Source organism: Scyliorhinus torazame, chromosome 7 (genome assembly GCF_047496885.1).
Source record: "Scyliorhinus torazame isolate Kashiwa2021f chromosome 7, sScyTor2.1, whole genome shotgun sequence".
In the NCBI taxonomy this organism is placed as follows: Eukaryota; Metazoa; Chordata; class Chondrichthyes; order Carcharhiniformes; family Scyliorhinidae; genus Scyliorhinus; species Scyliorhinus torazame.
Window position 1 is genome coordinate 129997510 of NC_092713.1, and position 21468 is coordinate 130018977.

Sequence of the window (21468 nt, forward strand, 5' to 3'; positions counted from 1 at the left end):
AGGTAGGGAATATACAGTGAATGGTAGAACCCTCAAGAGTATTGAAAGTCAAAGAGATCTAGGAGTACAGGTCCACAGATCACTGAAAGGGGCTACACAGGTGGAGAAGGTAGTCAAGAAGGCATACGGCATGCTTGCCTTCATTGGCCGGGGCATTGAGTATAAGAATTGGCAAGTCATGTTGCAGCTGTATAGAACCTTAGTTAGGCCACACTTGGAGTATAGTGTTCAATTCTGGTCGCCACACTACCAGAAGGATGTGGAGGCTTTAGAGAGGGTGCAGAAGAGATTTACCAGAATGTTGCCTGGTATGGAGGGCATAAGCTATGAGGAGCGATTGAATAAACTCGGTTTGTTCTCACTGGAACGAAGGAGGTTGAGGGGCGACCTGATAGAGGTATACAAAATTATGAGGGGCATAGACAGAGTGGATAGTCAGAGGCTTTTCCCCAGGGTAGAGGGGTCAATTACTAGGGGGCATAGGTTTAAGGTGAGAGGGGCAAAGTTTAGAGTAGATGTACGAGGCAAGTTTTTTACGCAGAGGGTAGTGGGTGCCTGGAACTCACTACCGGAGGAGGTAGTGGAGGCAGGGACGATAGGGACATTTAAGGGGCATCTTGACAAATATATGAATAGGATGGGAATAGAAGGATACGGACCCAGGAAGTGTAGAAGATTGTAGTTTAGTCGGGCAGTATGGTCGGCACGGGCTTGGAGGGCCGAAGGGCCTGTTCCTGTGCTGTACATTTCTTTGTTCTTTGTTCTTTGTTTGGTCCAGAGCCTTTGCAGTATCCAGTGCCTTCAGCCATTTCGTGATATCATGTGGAGTGAATTGTATTGGCTTAAGACTGACATCTGTGATGCTGGGGTCCTCCGGAGTAGACCGAAATGAATCATCCACTCGGCACCTCTGGCTGAACATTGTTGTGAATGCCACAGGAAATCTGAAAGAGCAGACCATTGGTGTCCAGAAGCAATGGCTCTGCTGCCTAGAGTGCTCTGGAGAAACCCTTCAGCACTCAGCTGCGCAGAGCTTAGGGATTTTCTGGTATGTTGAATGCTTCATAACCTTGCCACCATGAATAGCAGGCCTTGCTATCAGTGAGGAGCTGAGGTGTAATTGCACAGTAAGGATGAAGCAGATGAGGATGTGGGAGAAGTGGTAGAGAAAGGGAGGTGCTTCTCGGGATTTGGATGTCTTTCTTCGAGGCCATGACCAGGGTTGTGGGAGTGAGGGCAGAGCCATACTGATAGAAATCAGCTTTTCTGCAATACCAATAACCTCACCCCAGTTTCCTATTGGCCAACTGTTCCATACCTTACCTTACCTTTTTTCCTGACCATCACAGCACCCTCTTTCCCACAATGCGAGAACGTAGCCAAGACAAAGTACCAATATTCCAAGACAAATTTATAAATTAAATGCTGTTGCGTTACATACAAAGAAAAAGTCCTTGTGTACTCCCTTCATATCCCTTCCATGTGCTTTAGGATTTCCTAGCGTACCTACAAGGTATTTCCCCAGGGTTACAGAATGGATGGTGACTTTCACTGGAGGAGATTGTAGTATAGAGGCCTGGTACATAAAGGGTTAAGATGGAACTGAATACAGTACTACCCACTGTTACGGATGCCTGGTCAGACCACAACAGTGGCTAAGATACTGGACCAGAACTGCAATGTTATTTTTTATTTTAAGACTGTGCAGAGAAATCGATTCGCTCCAGGAGGGATTGCATAAAGAATTGGGCTTGGTTATCTTTACAAACAAATCTTTATTGAAACAAAAGAAAAACAATATTTAAACTTTTAAACTTTAAACCTGACAAGAAGAGCTTACATGTATCTCTTAACCATGACACACAATTTCCCATTAAACAGCATGTAAAATGAACATGCAGCTCTCAACTCCACTTATGCAGGAAGGCAAAAAAATGCTACTTGCATTGACAGAACATATTGCTGCTGTTAGTACAGCTCCTTCAGACCCTCTTCCGAAATCCTGTCTCTGTGGCAGCCTTTCTGGTGACCTCTCCCGATGACTTCCAAATCATTCTGCCCCCACCTGTTTGAACAGGATTCTTTTTCTCTCTCTAAGCTCTGCCCAGCCCCTCAAGCAATGGTTCTGTCCTGGCGTGTTCAGACTTGAACTCATCATCACTATCTGGGCTTTTGATTGTCAATCCCATTTACACAAAAGAAAAGGGCAATTATGAATATGCAATTAACCTCCAATTTACCGTCAAAAGAGTCCATCAGACTGTGTAATGGGCTAATGGTTGGTGAGATAAGAGTGTCCCAGATGACAATGGATCTTTAGTGAATAATCCCGGCTGAACATGGGTATACTGTTTATTCCCATTAACGGGTTTGTCTGAATGGGACAATGTAACTCAGGCCATGTGTGGGCATGTACCTCAGACTCAGTGCCAGCAGTGTTACCCTCAATCTGTTAACCCTTAAATTGCTCACTCCATTCTTCGATCCAATTTCCTAAGCCTCCCCATCCTAACACCACATAGTGATGTAAGAGAACACATGATCCATACCTGGGGATCAGTGTGGTGTCAGACATACCCATGCATATAAACAAGTACCTCAGACTACGAATATCTTAATAGGCAACCAAACCACGCTCAGCACCATATAACAGAGACTGAAAGTGGCTTTGCAGAGCGAACCTGAGTATCTCTGGGTCTAGTTGGCCTGGTTTTCAAATTGTACCACTTTGGCAGAGGCAGCAGCAGTCTGTGCCAGCTAGTTGACAGGCAACAGCAGGGGCATTGGTGGAGTAGCAGTGAACAGCATGAGGAGAAATGGCCACAGGCAGTAATCACGGTAACATGTCTGCAGCACATAGTTACCAGGCTGTCAACATAAAACTGGACTGGGTGTGCATTAATCACACATCACGACCCCAGCAAACATTTTTGGGGGTCTAGGCAATTTAATCCCTAAAAGGTGTGTCCTGAATCCCAACGGTAGTAGACTTTAGTGGGAATTTTAGATTCAACACTCATTCACCAGCATGATTCAATCCAGTGACGATCATTGCAACTCATTTCCTAAGTCTGCACTCCATTTTCAAACTGGGCTGTCGATTAGATGCTCTTCATAGAACCTGCCTGAAATGAAAGAAAACATACACAAGCTTATTGTAGATTCATGCTGAGGACTAGTTTACCATATTACCATTTACCTTTAACACTTTCAGGTGACATAGAGACAACCAGCTTCGTTCACAGAATAAAAATGTATCAACTCAACGGTGTTCCAGCGCTGTGAAGTTAGACCCCTGAAGATAGCGGTGCCTTCCAATCTTTATCTGGGAAGCAGCGAGGAATGCAGAACAGGAAGCTAATTATGTCGGAGAAAAATATGCTTTCAAGAAAGAAGTGCAGCTTTAAAAACATTTCTTTAATGCAACACGGTCACAATCGCGGTGTGGTGTTTTCTGCAAGGACAGCATCAGGGGTTTACTCCCAAATGACACCCATTTTGCCTAGATTTCCTGTTGATCTTACAGACATTCACTGGAATGTAAATGAACTGGGATCCGAGGAAAAATCTTTACTTGCACCTTTTTAAAGTATGAAAATGAAGGCTTCCAACCACCTATCACTCATGCACATTAGGCATTGCATGTTGAAGAGCATGCAATTGTAGAAGCGTTTCAATTTTTAATGTGGCTTTGACTGTTGCCATGAAATATAGATTCAAAGAAACAGAAAATAGAGTACGATCTCAAAAAACACTGAAAATAAAAACAACAATAATCTGCCAGAAAATGTTGTGTTTTCATAATGATATAAAGGCATCAATCATTCATAAGGGATTGGATAAATACATTGCGGGCTACTTTATTAAGGCTAGGCACATGAGAACAAATATAAAGTATGAAGACTTCGGAGCTTGTGCTTCTTTTGGGTAATCAAACAGACTAAATCAACAAACTGATGGATAAATTAAAAGGCAGCCCCTTAAGGGATACTGTATCTGAGTAAACAGAATCTCAAAGGATACTTAAAGCATTAAAACAATGTGATTGAAGGGGTCGATAAAATATCCTAGTCCCAGCGGTAACCACAGGGCTGGAAGGCCTCAACAGCAGTGGTGGACACCTGCATGCTCCCTTTCCAGGGACATTCAGCAATAAATATAGCCATGGAAGAGGGGCAGACAGTTGGGATGGACAACCCCATCAACGCCTGCTGCCTGAACCTATTAATAGCCAGTTTGGCCAGGCCTAGGACCAAAGCAACGAGGAGGCCCTCCTCCTGTCACAACACCCTGGACAATTGTGTGGTCAATTGACCCCACTTGACCCAGAGTCCCAACACAGGTGAAATTAGATTTTATTTAAAATACCTGAGGTCCTTGGTTGAGCTTAATGAACTACAGTCATCGGATTTGGAACTTTAAAACACAAGTAACCTTTATTATGTATAGTATTATAATTAAACAGACAGGAAATGTAACTATCTACTATCCCTTTCCCAACCCCGCCCTTCTTTCTAAATCATCCCACTCCCTACACACACAGACAAATAATACAAAGGGGAAAGGTTGTTGGAAAAGAAAAGCAAAATATTGAATTAAAATAAGAAGTTGAGGATCCTTGGTGCACTGGGATGACTTCCAGTCAACATCTTTCTGAAGTTCAGGCTTTCGTTTTGGTATTTCTTCCTTCTAGGTATGAGATGGTTTTCTCTGGCAAGGTTGTCTACTTTCTCTGCAGACTCAGCATCATTTCAGGTTCAGAGCAAAGGGTGTGTCGGGCACTCACTGCTTTCAGAACAATAAAACAGTTCTTTCACTTGAGCAAGTAGGGGAGAGAGAGTCTCATTTCACTTCCAAGACCTAAACACTTCAGCCAAGTTCTCTAAGAAAGCATCACGCAGGGACCAATCACTGACCGTTGTCAGGCAGAACACTGTCCCTGGCCAACCTACCAATGAACCAATCAAACCGAGTCCCTCCAAAGCTGGTTTCTAAGAGGTTTAGCACAGTGGGCTAAACAGCTTGCTTGTAATGCAGAATAATGCCAGCAGCGCGGGTTCAATTCCTGCACCGGCCTCCCCGAACAGGTGCCGGAATGTGGCGACTAGAGGCTTTTCACAGTAACTTCATTGAAGCCTACTTGTGATAATTAGCGATTATTATTATTACTTGGTGCCGAGGAGTCTGGCTTCTCCTCTCCAAAATACAAAACCTGGGAATACAGTGTGCTGGCAAACAAGTTGTTTTAACTTAATCCTCTTCTTAAAGGCACACCTCAATTACGGGTCCATGGACCAAAATAATAAAAGAAAGAGTGGGAACAAAGAAAATAACAGGAAGGACTCTTACGCTCCTTACCCACTCCCCTCCACGCTGAGTGCTGGAAGATCAAGATCATGGGGCTGAAGGGCAACCAAATAGAAAGTCACAGGTTTTTCAGAAAACTAAAAAGGGATGGCAGCCTCTGACAACTTTATGTATGCGTGGTCCACGGACTCCACAAGGCCACAAAAGACATTCATCCTGGGAGCCCATAAACAAACACAATCAACAGTTGTATGGAACTGCTGCAAGCAATTCTCGCCACCCCAAGTCCCTGATGATAAGGTGAGTACTCCTGCGCAGAACGGACTCCTGCGAAGAAAGCCCTCCATTGCCAGCCCATTCAGGAGACCACTCCGTGCATGTTAGTAGGCACGGAGGACATTTCCGTGAGTTGACACAGATTGTGGAGCATCGATTCCCAAAAGAAGGTTCACAGCTTGAGGCCAATGTAAAATGAGTAGGGATTCACCCTGACAGGAGTCCACCACACAATTGAGCATTCTCGAGACCTCGTGTGCCATCGGGTCGAGCACCACTATCTTAAGGCATTGGATGGCATTGGCCGTGAGGTGGACGCCCACAAATGTCCAACACATCAGTTCAAAAGTGGTCATCCAGCCCGCTCCAATACCATCCAGCACCCCACCCCCCATTCTGGTCACCTCAGCAGCCACAGCCCTCCTCTCTGACAACCAGCTGAGGTTTTAGCAGTGGAGGTGTGGATTCCTGAGCAACAATCCCTGAGGAGCAGGGTACTCCTAATGGGGGGAACAATTGTGAGAGGCGACTGCAGTCCAGCCTTTGATCAGGTCCTCGTTAAAAGACAGGCAAGGCAGTTAAGGAATTATGAAGACTCCTCAAGTCTACATACAGGAGCTGCACCATTTATGTGTGCTTAAGGATGCACAGTGGTTGGCACTGCTGCCTCACAGCACCAGGGATCCGGGTTCAAATCTGGCCTTGGGTCACTGTCTGTGTGGAGTTTGCATTTCCTCCCAGAGTCTGCATGGGTTTCCTCCGGGTGCTCAGATTTTCTCCCACAGTTCATAGATGTGCATGTTAGGTCGATTGACCAAGTTAAATTGCCCCTTAGTGTCCAAAGAGATGTGTAGGTTAGATTAAGGGGCCAGCTCACGGCGAGGGCCATTCAATGCCGAATGGCCTCCTTCTGCACTGCAGGAATTCTATGATTTTTAAGCATTTAGGAGGAGGTTCAACATAAAGGTGTCACTTCAGGGTTTGAAGGTGTAGACACACCAGCACCTGACCACCTTCCCATGCGGGAGACTCAGAACCTCAGCAGTGACCCAGTAGAGCCTTTTTTTCCCAGACAAAATCAATGACTATCTTCTGGGTTTTTGTGACAAACTCCAGGATAGGGATCACAGTGGCCAGCCAGTACCACAGCATGGCGGTGATTCGCTGGTTTATGACCAACGCTCAACCCCTGCAGGAACGCACTCGGAGCAGTCCTGTCCAGCATATCAGATGAGCAGTTAATTTAGCCTCCTACTCCTGCCAGTTCACTGGCCAGGATTTGTCAGCAGGGCAGAGATGGACTCCCAGGACAAGGAGACTGGTCCTGCTTCAGGTGAAAGGCCTGAGCACCTCCGGTAGGGAATCCATCTGACACTGACCAATTAGGAGTCCAAAATACTTGCTCAAGTTGATCCTTGCTGTGGACGCAGCAGAGTAACTTGCTTGTACTTGCGCATCCACCGGAGGTCAGCCAGGTCTGCGAACATGAGAAGCATAACATCAGTGTAGGCCGGTAGGACCACTCAAGTGGCTGTCTCACACAGAACTAATCATTGAAACATAGAAAATAGGACAGGAGGAGCCCATTCGCCCTTTCAAGCCTGCTCCACATTTCATTATGATCATGGCTGATCATCCAACTCAATAGCCTAATCCCACCTCCCCCACATCCCCCTTTGTCCCCAGTGCCATATCTAACTGCCTCTTGAAAACATACAGGGCAGGATTCTCCGTTCCTGACACTAAGTGTTGACGGTGGCGCAGAATTTGTGGAGTGCCACGCCAGCAAAGCCGGCACTGCACCTGGACCGATTCAGCGACTGTGAAGGTGCTAGCACCAGCGCCATGTGGAACACAATCGATTCCAATGAGAAATGGTGCTGGATTCGTCGGGTCCGAGATGGACACTCAGGAGGCTGACCAGCTGTAGCCGCACATACACACTTCACTCCCCACACACACCATCCCGGCCAACAAGATGGCAGCAGATTCACGGCCCCACACTTCATGGATGCTGAGCTCGGGACCTCCTGGATGCGGTGGAGGAGAGGTGGCTGACCCTGTACCCCGGCTTGGGAAGGAGGCTACCAGTTGCCGCCAATCGCTGTGCCTGGGCGCAGATGGCAGAGGCGGTGAGCGCCATGGGCAACACCGTCCAGACCAGCGAGCAGTGCCAGAAAAAACTGCACAACCTCCTCGGGGCAGCCAGGGTGAGTAGATAGCACTGTGCTCCTTTAATCCCCGTGCCACACACCCAAAACCCCACTCCCCCCAACCAGGAGGGCAGCAGAAACCCCACCCTGCATAACATGCCAACACCCATACCGGCCGTCATGGCCGGCTGCCCTGGCAACTGAGGTCACTGAGGCCACCAGTTACCCACCCCCTGGGCTGCATGCGTTGGAGTGTCTAACACTGTAATTTTCTGTTTGCCCCCTCCCCACCCCAGGGGAAGGCCACCCACAACCACCGGGAGCAGAAGAAGACTGGAGGGGGACCGCTGGACTTGTGGCCCCTCACCGTGGCAGAGCAGAGGGCTCTGGACGTGGTCGGCAGCCGGAGGAAAGGGTAGGTCGCCGGGGTGGAGTTCGGCCGTGGGCGAGGATGTGAGACCTCGCTGAGTTGCGGTTCTCCATGATGTGTGTCAAACCCCCCACAACACCACCCCCCACCACCCTCACCCCCACACCACCCTCATCCTCACTTCCACCCTCACTCCTGTTGTGTATGGTTGTTTGTACTTTACGAAGGAATCCAGCAAATACTTTGATTTGTCCAAACCAGAATTTTTTATTGAGTCTCCTGTGGTAAGATAGCAATCTGATACAGAGCACATTATCATGCATTCTGCTAACTACTCCTCTGGAACTTGCACCTGACACTGATCATTCATATGTATGCCTTATTACTCTCTCAATCTTCTTCTGAAGATGGCCTGATGTGTCTCCCCTTGTATTGGAGTCATACGTCACATGACCTTGAATTAGAGACCACATGGTGTGTCTGTACTGCCACTTGCTGGTTGGAGGTCGCACACCTTCCAACTGTGATGAAGCCCAATGGCATATCACCACATCCCCCTTCCTCACAAAACATTAAGATTTTTTTTACAGGCAACATTAAACATTAAACTTTATACATTCATTATATGTAGCTGGTAAAGTGAACAAGTTTTACTAAAGTATTCATAAACATGCTGTGACGAGTGTCCATTTCCTGTATACAGCTCTCATGCTTTCAAGTTGTTGCCCATCTCATCGGAGACTGGTTTACTTGCTGACGTCTTGCTTCTCTTGCACGTTGCCCTGTGCCTGTGTCCAAGACTGCCATACTTGTGTTACCAGTCGCTTTCTGAACCGCGTTTTTGCATGCTGTTGCTTACTACTTGCGACTGTTTTGTTGCTGGTTGGTTGGTGGGATGAGACAGTTCACCCAGTCTTCTCCTCTTTTTTCTCTTAATTTTTCGGACACGGTGATGTATTTTGGCGTGTCTCTTGTTTTTTATTTCGTAGCAGCCTCTGGCGTGGCACTGGCAGTCATTGTGTGTTGAGATGTTTGTAGAGGTTTAGGCATCGCATCATCTCTGGGAGGTGTGACCACGCCCACCTTTGTGGCCTCATCGACATGATGGATCACCTCGGTTTCTAGCCGGCATGAAGGATGGAACTGGGGTTGTCGACTTCACCTCTCCTTGGCGTGCTGGAGCACCGGTGACTTGCTGTTCATCACTGGAGATGACTATGGTTTCTGGCTGAGCTGATCCAGGCACTGGGTCGTCTTGATCAAACTCGCAAATGTACGAGTGGCCTGTGGAGCTGCAATGAGATAGTCATTAGGTTGTCCTCAGAGGCAGTGTTAAAGTTGCCTACTATTGCAATCTCCACATCGCTATAATCAGCATCTTCATCTATGTCCTCCCATTCATCATCTTCAACTATGTCCTCCCATTCATCATCGATGTCGTCGACTGCTTGCGAGTAACTTACTGGAGCCATTTCAATGACTTGTAACAGGTCACCACATACCTCTGAGGCCAGTTTTTCCAAGACTGGGATGACTTCTTGCGTCTCTGGTTCAATCAATAGCTGATCTTCGGTTGTATCAGCAGCTTCAATTTCTACATGAGCCATCTCCAAACTCCCGCTCTGCACAGAGTCCAGCGCGGTCTGGGTGTCCCCTGTGAGCACCTCGCAGACCGTGCCGCTGGAGCCGCATCTGTGCTGCTGGAGAAGAGATGTACAAGCAGCTCATAGTGTTCATCATCCATCTCACCTTCCATGTCATCACTTTATGCATCATCGGCAATCTTTTCACCTGAAAAATATAATTTTGCATATGGAATTATTATTTGTTCATGAAATATCGAGGCAAGTTCAAAATCAGCTTTTAGTTTGGCCGCCGAAGCTTGGCTTAAAATCCCACCCTGTGGAATTTCAGTGGGACTGAAGAAGTTGAAAAACGATTTGTTTGCTATGGTTCTTGTCGCTGTCCTTGGAGTGTCCGGACCTTTGTACTCTGGTTTTGTTCGAATTGTTCTCACTGTTACATTTTTGCCCTCCCTCCATTCGATTGTGCAGCCTGTTCAGCCGATGATTTGTGCAGTAAGAAGTCTTACCACACTAGACTCAAGGATTCGCATTCAAGGATTCAACTAGATTCAAGGATTCGCATTCAAAGTATTGGGTGGGATACTCCCGCAATCGGCGGGATGGCCTGACGCTGGCGCCAAGAACGGCGCGAACCACTCCGGCGTCGGGCCAGCCGGAAGTTGCGGAATCCTCCGCACTTCCGGGACTAGGCCAGCACCGGAGGGGTTGGCGCTGCGCCAACCGGCGCTGAAGGGCCGCCATGGTTCCATGCATGCGCAGATCCGCCGGCGTGTTCTTACGCATGCGCAGCGCCAACCGCGCCGGCCATGGCAGAGCCCTACAGAGGCCGGCACGGAGGGAAAGAGTGCCCCCATGGCACAGGCCCGCCCGCAGATCGGTGGGCCCCGATCGCGGGCCAGGCCACCATGGGGGCCCCCCCAGGGCCGGATCATCCTATGCCCCCCCCCCCGAAGACTCCGGTAGATGGCCTACCAGCCAGGTCCCGCCGTGATGGACCATGTCCATTTCACGCCGGCGGGACTGGCCGAAAACGGGCGACTGCTCGGCCCATCGGGGCCCGGAGAATTGCCGGGGGGGCCGCTGCCAACGGCCCCCGACCGGTGCGGCGTGAACCCCACCCCTGCCCGAAAACCGTCGCCGCAGTATTCGACAGCCGGCATCAGAGCGGTGGGGCGGGATTCACGCCGCCCCCTGGCGATTCTCCGACCCGGCGGGGGGTGGGAGAATCCCACCCATGGTCTTGCATCTTTGACTTTGTCTATATAAATGTTTCTGGAACCTACCTCTTCATTCACCTGAGGAAGGAGCAGCGCTCCGAAAGCTAGTGATTTGAAACAAACCTGGTGGACTTTAACCTGGTGTTGAAAGACTTCTTATTGTGCTCACCCCAGTCCAACACCGGCATCTCCACATGATGATTTGTGGTTCAGCAAAGAACGATTTCAGCGGCCGTGAGTCCAACTGATACACTTTAGTGATCACCTCATTCATGAAATATTCATTAGGCCCAAATGTAAACTCCAGAGTGAAGCTCCACAGCTTTCCATTCTCTGTCCATTTAACACTCACATCTCGCAGATGCTTTGATGTGGATCATCATATTCTTGTATCATGCCATTCAGCCTGTGCATGTTCTTCAAGATCGTTAACCAGAATTGCGGATTGCTCACCAACACTTCCATCTCCTTGTCTGTTTGGCAACCTCCAGTAGAATTTCTTCTGAATCCTCATACACCGTGCCTTGCAGTGATTCACATATGCTCCGGTGACTAGGATATTTAGCCACTCGACTAGATTCAAGGATTCACATGATTTTATCCCAAGTATTGAGTCCTCATGCATGTCTACAATGTCAAAGAGTATTATGTGCTTCATGCCTGCCACTGAGATCAGTAGAATCATAGAATCATAGAATTTACAGTGCAGAAGGAGGCCATTCGGCCCATCAAGTCTGCACTGGCCCTTGGAAAGAGCACCCTAACTAAGCCCATACCTCCACCCTATCCCCACACCACCACTCTGTTCCCGTAACCCCATCAAACATTTTATGGACACTAAGGGGCAATTTAGCATGGCCAATCCACCTAACCTGCACATCTTTGGGCTGTGTGAGGAAACCGTAGCACCCGGAGGAAATCCACGCAAACACGGGGAGAACGCGGAGACTCCGCACAGACAGTGACCCAAGCCGGGAATCGAACCTGGGACCCTGGAGCTGTGAAGCAAATGTGCTAACCAGTGTGCTACTCCCGTTCGCAAACATCAAAGATCTCCAGAGTCCTTGTTCCGCAGTCTATCATCAGCCCTGGCTGATTCGCAAAGTTTTCATCTTTCTTTCTCAGAATCCTCTGGTCACCACAACCCCCACACCACCCTCACTCCCACCACCTGCACTTCCTCTGGCTCACGGAATAATCATGCATCTTGTCTTGTATCTTGCAGGGCCTGCTGGAGATGAGGCGGGTCGATCTGACGCCCCCCACCCCCAGCCAGTGCCACAGCCGGAGCCCCTCCATGAGCCGAGCACTGATGCTGAGAGCAGATCACACGCCAACCCTCCACCCGAGATGCAGGACACCCCGGAGCTCGAGTCTGAGGATGACACTGACATCCTGTCACAGCAGTCTCCAACACCCTCCAACATCCAGAGATACCTCGGTTGGGCACTTCAGTGAAAACATTCCTGTGCGCACCATACAGCTGATCTGGTAGAGCAGGTGGAGGGAGGAGCACCCGAGTGGTCGGAAGGCTGGTCGATACCAGGGACTAGCTGCCATCCAGATGGGTTTTGGGCTTCTGGAACGGACAGTGCCATTGATTGTGGAGAGCATCATCACCTTCAGGTGGGACTTTAGTAGGGGAGGGGGCAAGGGGTGCCTCCACTTTGCCATCATCATTAAGCAATACACTGGATAGGGAGCCATAGCAGCCATCAGAAGGGTTAGTGGGCACCTACAGGTCACAGCCGGACATATGAGGGGATATACCTTCAAGGGTCACATCCATTCCATGAGCAGAGGCACCCAGCTTGGATGACTATGGCAGCGTGACCCTCCTCTTGGGAAACTCTTGAGGGTGGAAAGATAATTTTCAGGGAGGACACACCACAGTCTTTTCATTGGGGGAGGAAACATACCTGATGGGACAAGTTGTAAAGTCCAATACCCACCCGCTTATGGCGATGGGGGGGGGGTCCGATTTCAAAGCCTATGAGACCACGGTATTTCTGAGGTCTTCTTTATCTTTCCCCCAGCAGGCTGTCCTCAGGCATTTTCAGTGGGTCGATTTGTTTCAGTGACATGACGGACCCAGGGCCGCATGGGAGCAGAGGTGGGGTGGGGCAGTGGTGTCTTTCGGTACTTATATAGGTTACAGTTTCTTGTTTATCATTTTTCAGCAGGCACTTTGTTTTAGTTGGATCCCCTGCGTCTCTCCAGCCCCCCCCCACCCACCCACACACACCTCTCTTCCCGACCCCCATCCCCTTCTAGTCATTTGGCATGCCCTCTTCCCTCGTCAGGCCTTTTATTCTGTTCTGTTGGGGTGGCGTGACGCTGTGTATCTTATTATGTGTTGGGCATGGTTGGGCTCCATGCCTCTTTATTCCCCCCTCCCCCACCCCCTCTTTGTTTTACTGTGGCCTCCCCCTCCCTCCATCATGCTTATTGGCTATTGGCTACACACAAATCTTGGAACAACTGGGTGAATGGCTCTCACGTTTAATGGAAGCCTTCTTCCGACCCCCGGATCGCAAATTTAATTTTCTCCATCTGGAGACATTTTGACAGGTCGGGCAGCCAGCCTGCAGCTTTGGGTGGTGCTCCTGATCGCCATCCGAGCAGGATTCTCCGGCGGCAAGAGAGTCGGCCCGCCTTCCCATAAAGAGATCTGGCTGTTCTGATACCCCGAAGACTGCCACTCTTGGGCATGGCTCCACCCTCATGCCCTGCAGATGGCAAAACGTGTGCCAGATGCTCAAAGCTCAACCATTTTGCCGAGCAATGCCAGTCAATGGAGTGAACACAGGTGTTGAGGAGCATCAAGTACGCAAATTAAATGAGAAACAACTTTACTGTATTGCAAAATGCCGTCCGGATTAGGCAAGAAGCGTACACCAGCGCAACAGATGGCGATGAAGATTCATTCTTCATCAATGTCGTCGAGGAAGACACAGACAGCGACTGCATACAGATGGTGCACACGGCAGCCATAGATGCCATGTGCAACCAAACCCAAACCCAAAGCTCAGGCCTCAGCTCTGCTCAGAAAGAAGCACTGCCAAGCTGCTATCGAAAGCATGGTGGGCCTGGAAGACACGGTTGCCTCCGAGAGTGTGCAACAACACAGCAACCAAAACCGTGAGTCAAATGAGTTAAAAAACACAATGCAACGCATTCCTCAGCAGCTGCAAGAACAACTAAACCAAAGAATCATAGAAAATAATCAGCTGATCATAAAGCAGCAAACTGTGCCCTGCAGCACAGCATCAAGGACACACAGACACGAGGAGCCACACGCAGGCACAATGCCCTCTGAAGTTGTAGTTGAGCACTGTGGTTCGGATCTTTATGCTGATATGAATTCTGCTGGTTGCAGGATGCACAGCTCTTTTGTACCCTCTTCAAAATTCAACTGCCCTTGCAACACATGGATACCAGCCGATATTGAACAGCACAACGGTGAGCCCTGGTATAGCAAGGTAATCCCTGAAGCCAAATAAAATGGACCCACTTCCTTCAAGACTTAATCGGGAAGTTCGGCTGGCAGCAAATGCCGGTAAGACATTTAAACACCAGCAAGCTCGAGACAAAGAACACGCTACACATCGAAGACGGTGAAACAGCAGAATCAGACAAGAGACCGATACAGACTTTTAGAAATACCGCACACTTTTCAAAAAATTTGCATGTGTACAATTTGACCCATTTTAAAAATTCATGTATTTGTAAATAGTTCATATGTGCATGTAATTCATTTAACAATCATCTTGAAAAAAAGGAGGATGTAATGATTGTGTAGAATATCATTTGTGTATAATTTAACAACCGAACTATAAATAAAGATAGTCATAGTATCTAACTGTACTTAACGTTCACATCGTAGAAATCTTTATAGTGTTTAGTTAGTTAATAAATAGTTTTGTTCTTTAACAAAGCTGTACTCCTCTTCGGGTGTTCTTTTCACCGCTGTCCCTGTTGCTGTTTTTCCAGCCCGTTCCCCAGGACAAATTTGTCTGCGTCCGCAGGGGGCACAAAGAAGTGCTCCCTGCCCTGGAGTTTGGCCAGGTACAGCATCCCAAATTTTACACCGTTTTTGTACAGGGCTGCCTTTGTGCTTTTGAACTCTGCCCAGCACTTTGCCAGGTCAGCCCCAATGTCCTGGTAGATCCTGATCTGGTGACCTCCCCAGTTACAGTTTCTTGTCTGTCATGCCTAGCGCAGGATTCTTTCCCGGTCTTGGTACCGGTGCATTTTGGCGATTATCACCCTTGGCTGCTCCCAAGCCTTGGGTCTGGAGTGCAGCAACCGGTGGGCTCTGTCTATTTCTGGCTGGTTGTGGAAGCTATCCCTTCCCACCAGATTGCCCAGCATGTGGGCCGCATAGTCTGTGGGTCCCCTGCCTTTGATCCCTTCCAGCAGGCCCACTATCCTTCGATTTTGGCGCTGTGACCGGTTCTCCTGGTCCTCTATGATCGTGGAACATCCCCCTCAAATTCGGCTGCCCGCAGAAATTTGTCACCATCCTCTGCCTGCTCCACAATGACATGCATACTGCGATCCTCACCAGCGGAAGCATCACAGACCCAATATGTGTGCAGACTGTGGTCAAACAAGGCTGCGTCATCGCACCAATGCTCTTCTCCATCTTCCTCGCAGCACCACCCCACCCTATCACACTGAAGCCACCCGCTGGAGTGGAGCTAACCTACAGGGCAAGCGGGAAACTGTTCAACCTCCAACGTCTCCATGCCATAACCAAAACCACCCCAACTTCTGTCCTTGAGCAGCGGTTCGCAGATGACGCCTCTGTGTACGCACACCCAGAGGCCAAGCTACAAACTACCATCCAAGCAGTCACTGAGGCATTGCCAACACAAGACTCCTGAAAGAAGTGCTCCATTCTGAACTCCTCAATGGCAAGCAATCACGAGTAGGGCAGAGGCAACGCTACAAGGACACTCTGAAAGCCTCCCTAAATTAATGCAACATCCCCATCGGTACGTGCGAATCTCTTGCTTAGAATGCACAAACTGAAAAAGAAGCATCCGTGAAGGGTGCCAATCACCTCAAGCACCTTGGGTGGAGCATGAGGAAGCCAAGTCTAAACAGCGGAAAGAGAATGCAGAATGCAGAGCGTCCCACCCACCCATCTCATCAAACACCACTTGCCAAACCGGTGGCAGAGTCTGCGGATCCAGGATTGGACTATTCAGCCATCGTAGAACCCCCCCTCCCCGAAGTGGAAGCAAGTCACCCTCGACCCTGAGGGACTGCCCAAGAGAAACGAAAGAACAGTAAAATGCAAAAACGACACACAGGGTAATCAGGGGCAAGGGACAAATAGGGCCATAGGACAAAGAAATGTTAGGATGATTAAAAATGGCAAAAAGGCAAACCTAAGGGCTTTGTATCATAATGCACAAAGCTTTTGGAATAAGATGAGCCCAAAGGTCGGCCACCAACTTGGGTCCAGAAAGTCCGCCAGTTGGCAAAAGTGGGTCCCGGGGAAAAAAGGTTTGAAAAATACTGCTCTTGTGCACTGCTGCTGCGAATGGCCCTTTCTGCCACATGCCTTGCAAAATTGCTGGCAAGCTGAGCATTTCCATAGTCCACATCTTTCACATGTCCTGCTAGATTTGGGTCTTCTAGTGAGTGCATTTCATCGACCTGTGGGGATCAATTTGTACTTGCGTCCATCCTTGAGTAGTTCTTCGATGCTATACTTTTTGGGCTTGTCTAGCAGACCTTGTTGGAATTCTTCCATAGGAGTGGATGCAATCAGCAAGTTCACAATTCTGGCTGCACGCTCTACATTTGAAAAATCACTTTTCTCTGCATTTGCTGATGAAGCGGTCTGTACATTCTGTCGGGTGTTATCAAAATAACATGAACTCTAGTTGATGAATCCGGAAGTTTGACCTGATTTTGAACCAGTCTTCCAATGTAGTACATATCTTTTGAGGATCTTTGAGCTTTTCTGCAATTAATCCTGACATGTTGAGTCTGTGTAGATCTTCATTCCCGATTGCTAGGTGAGTTTTTATGGCTTGCTTGTCTGGTTCAGACACCCTGAACATCGGTATGCTGTCTAAACATTTTGAATGTGGATAGTAGGTCAGCTGTATCCCAATTCAAACTGAGGAAACTCTTTCACCTACCTCCTTGTTTTATTCAATTTACGGTTCAGAAACTCTTGGAGCCCCCCTTTATAATGGCAATCTGCTATGGCCAGATTTTTATGATGGCTTTGTTCATTTTTGTTTGACTCTCCCTCACTTACTGTCAATCGAGTCCACATCCTGGTCATTCACCTTTCCCAACTAAGCTGAGCTGATGCAGGCCCTCTTGACACACTGTCCAACTCACTGAACTGACAGGCTATGCGCTGCAATCTCTTTGTTTAAAATAATTTAGAGTACCCAATTATTATTTTTTTCCCAATTAAGGGTGTGGTATTATCAGGTATTACGGTACCTGAGAGGCTGACGTACCATTGGTTAAAACTAGGGGTTTACCATTGGCTGTATAGTATAGTAGTTCCGCCCTGATAGGCGGGGTATAAGAACCCGTGCCGTCCCAGCAGCCCTCATTCTGTACCTGAACTGCTGGGGAACAGTTCTAGCTTATTAAAGCCTTCAGTTGTACTACAACCTCGTTTTAGTAGTTATTGATCGTGCATCAATTTAATAAGCTAGAACTAAGTAGACAGAATGGACCTCCGAATCAAGCCGGAGTGTCTGCAACTCAGTCCCCACGCGACAAACACAGTGGCGATTTTTAAGCACTGGCTGGCATGTTTTAAAGGCTACCTTGAGACAGCTGGAGGCACACCCTTGGGGGAGCAGAAACTGCACGTCCTGCACTCAAGAGTAAGGCCAGAGATCTACACCCTCATCGAGGAGGCGGAAGATTTTGATGCAGCAATCGAACTTTTAAAAGGACACTATGTTCGCCCAGTAAATCAGGTCTATGCTCGTCACCTGCTTGCAACAAGACGACAAAACCCCGGGGAATCATTGGAGGAATTCTACCGCGCGCTATTGGTGCTGGACAGAAGCTGTGGCTGCCCGCAAGTTTTGGCGAGCGAGCACACGGAACCCCTAGTCCGGGACGCCTTTGTAGCAGGTATGAGCTCTTCAGAAATCTGCCAGCGTCTTTTCGAGAAAGACACCCTGGGCTTAGGGAGGCACGGGCCCTTGCAGGGTCCATGGATATTGCCTCCAAGAACGCCCGATCCTACATGCCCGACCGCGGGGAGGCCCCCTGGGCAGCGTGGAATCCCACAGCGGCTGCCCCAGAGACCTTCCCCGCAGGCCTGTGCTGTAAGGCGGCCTGCCAACCCCGATGGACCCCGCTGCTTCTTTTGCGGGCAGGAAAAACACCCCCGCCAGGGCTGCCCGGCCCGCACATCCATCTGCACGGGGTGCGGCAAAAAGGGCCACCTCGTGGGGGTCTGCCAGGCACGAGCGATGGCCGCAGTCTCCAGCGGCGACACCGGACCACCACAGCGAACTTCTCCAGGGGCCCCGAGCAGCCAGTGGTCGCCGCCACCCCCGTATACCAGGCCCACGTGCGGACCCGAGCACCGCCATCTTGTCCCTCGGACACCACGCTGGACGGATGGGCGCCGCCATTTTGTCCAACCCTGACCACCATGTGCGACCAATGGGAGACACCATCTTGGATGCCCCAGGACCCCAGCTCGGCCGACCACGCACTGCCTGAACGAAATCCACAACTACTGCGTCTGGCCTCGGTGACCCTGGACCAAACTCGACCTCGAACACTCTCAACAGCAACGACGACCGTCTTCATCAACGGCCACGAGATGTCCTGCCTGATCGACTCTGGGAGCACGGAGAGCTTTACACACCCCGACACGGTAAGGCGCTGTTCTCTCTTTATCCACCCTGTTAATCAAATAATCTCCCGAGCCTCCGGTTCTCACTCTGTAGAGATAAAGGGGTTCTGTTTAGCAAACCTCACAGTCCAGGGAAGGGAATTCAAAAATCTCCGCCTTTTGTGTTCTTCCCCACCTCTGCGCAGCTACACGCCTGGGTTTAGACGTCCAGTGTAACCTGCAAATTCTGACCTTCCAATTCGGCAGCCCTATACCCCCCCTTACTGTCTGGGGCCTCACGACCCTTAAGGTCGACCTGCCTTCCCTGTTTGCGAACCTCACCCTGGATTGCAAACCCGTCGCCACCAGGAGCAGACGGTACAGTGCCCAGGACCGGATCGTTATTAGGTTGGAGGTCCAAAGGTTACTGGGGGAAGGGGTCATTGAAGCCAGCAACAGTCCCTGGAGAGCTCAAGTAGTGGTGGTAAAGACCGGGGAGAAGCATAGGATGGTCATCGACTACAGTCAGACCATCAACATGTTTACGCAGCTGGACGTGTACCCTCTCCCCCGCATATCCGACCTCGTAAACAGGATCGTGCATTATAAGGTCTTCTCCACGGTGGACCTCAAGTCCGCCTACAACCAGATACCCTTCCGTACTAGTGAGCGCAAATACACTGCCTTCGAGGCAGACGGGCGGCTCTATCACTTCTTAAGGGTTCCCTTCGGTGTCACTAACGGGGTCTTGGTCTTCCAGCGCGAGATGGACCGAATGGTTGACCGGTACGGTTTACGGGCAACGTTCCCGTATCTCGATAACGTCACCATCTGCGGCCACGACCAGCAGGACCACGACACCAACCACCAAAAATTTCTGTAGACCGCTAAAATCCTTAACCTAACATACAATAAGGATAAATGCGTGTTTAGCACCAACCGTCTAGCCATTCTCGGCTACGTCGTGCGAAATGGAGTTATAGGCCCCGACCCTGAACGCATGCGCCCCCTTATGGAGTTCCCCCACCCCCACTACCCCAAGGCCCTGAAGCGCTGCCTAGGGTTTTTCAGTTACTACGCCCAGTGGGTCCCCAACTACGCAGACAAAGCCCATCCCCTGATCCAATCCACAACTTTCCCATTGTCGATCGAGGCCCGCCAGGCCTTCAGCCGCATCAAAGCAGACATTGCAAAGGCCACGATGCACGCCATCGACGAGTCCCTCCCCTTCCAGGTTGAGAGCGATGCCTCCGACGTAGCTCTGGCGGCCACCCTCAACCAAGCGGGCAGACCCGTGGTTTTCTTCTCCCATACCCTCCATGCTTCCGAAATCCGCCACTCCTCGGTCGAAAAGGAGGCCCAGTCCATAGTAGAAGCTGTGAGACATTGGAGGCATTACCTGGCCGGCAGGAGATTCACTCTCCTCACTGACCAACGGTCGGTTGCTTTCATGTTAGATAATGCACAGCGGGGCAAGGTAAAAAACGACAAGATCTTGCGGTGGAGGATCGAACTCTCCACCTACAACTACGAGATCTTGCATCGTCCCGGGAAGCTAAACGAGCCTCCTGATGCCCTGTCCCGCGGCACTTGTGCCACTGCACAAGTGGATCGCCTCCGAGCCCTCCACGAGGACCTCTACCACCCGGGGGTCACTCGCTTTTTCCATTTTGTTAAAACCCGCAACCTGCCCTACTCCACTGAGGAGGTCAGGACAGCCACCAGGGACTGCCAAATCTGCGCGGAGTGCAAACCGCACTTCTACCGACCAGAGAAGGCGCACCTGATTAAGGCTTCCCGTCCCTTTGAATGCCTCAGCATGGACTTCAAAGGCCCCCTCCCCTCCATCGACCGCAACACGTATTTCCTGAACGTGATTGACGAGTACTTCCGGTTCCCATTCGCCATCCCCTGCCCCGACATGACCGCAACCACCGTCATCAAGGCCCTACATAACATTTTTGCACTGTTCGGTTTCCCCGCGTTCATACACAGTGATAGGGGGTCCTACTTTATGAGCGACAAACTGCGTCATTTCCTGCTCAGCAAGGGCATCGCCTCGAGCAGGACGACCAGTTACAACCCCCGGGGAAACGGACAGGTAGAGAGGAAAAACGGAACGGTCTGGAAGACCGTTCTACTGGCCCTACGGTCCAGGAACCTCCCAGTCTCCCGCTGGCAGGAAGTCCTCCCGGAGACCCTCCACGCCATCCGGTCACTGCTTTGTACGACCACCAATCAGACACCTCACGAACGTCTCCTTGTCTTCCCCAGGAAGTCCTCCTCTGGGACCTCGCTCCTGACCTGGCTGGCAGCACCCGGACCCATCCTGCTCCGAAAACACGTGCGGGCGCACAAGTTGGACCTGTTGGTCGAGAGAGTCCATCTGCTGCACGCTAGCCCCCAGTACGCCTACGTGGCGTTCCGTGATGGGCGACAAGATGCGGTCTCCCTATGGGACCTGGCACCCGCCGGAATCCCACGTACATCCCAGCCACCAGTCCCACCCTCCCCTTCACCGCAGCACCTTACAGGAGGATCAGTCCTCCCGCCACCCCTGCCTAGGCCCCCCCAGCCACCGACGCCTCATACAGGCGCCCCCTTCCCAGGTCAACCGTTTTTCCCACCAGCGCCTTCTAGGGGGTGACGAAGCTGCCATGGAGGCTGAAACCGCGCTCCCGGAGCCGCAGACGCCAGGGCCCCCTCCGGAATCACC

The 21468-nt window shown here is 50.2% G+C and overlaps 1 long non-coding RNA gene across 1 annotated transcript in view; it reads right to left on the reverse strand.

Annotated features, from left to right (window-relative positions):
• Positions 1 to 8741: 8741 nt before the first annotated feature.
• The window catches only part of LOC140427322 (uncharacterized), a 37180-nt gene continuing 24453 nt past the window's right edge, over positions 8742 to 21468 (reverse strand). The window contains exon 2 of the long non-coding RNA XR_011948469.1: positions 8742 to 9897. This is a non-coding gene — a long non-coding RNA (uncharacterized lncRNA). The remainder of the gene's footprint in view (positions 9898 to 21468) is intronic.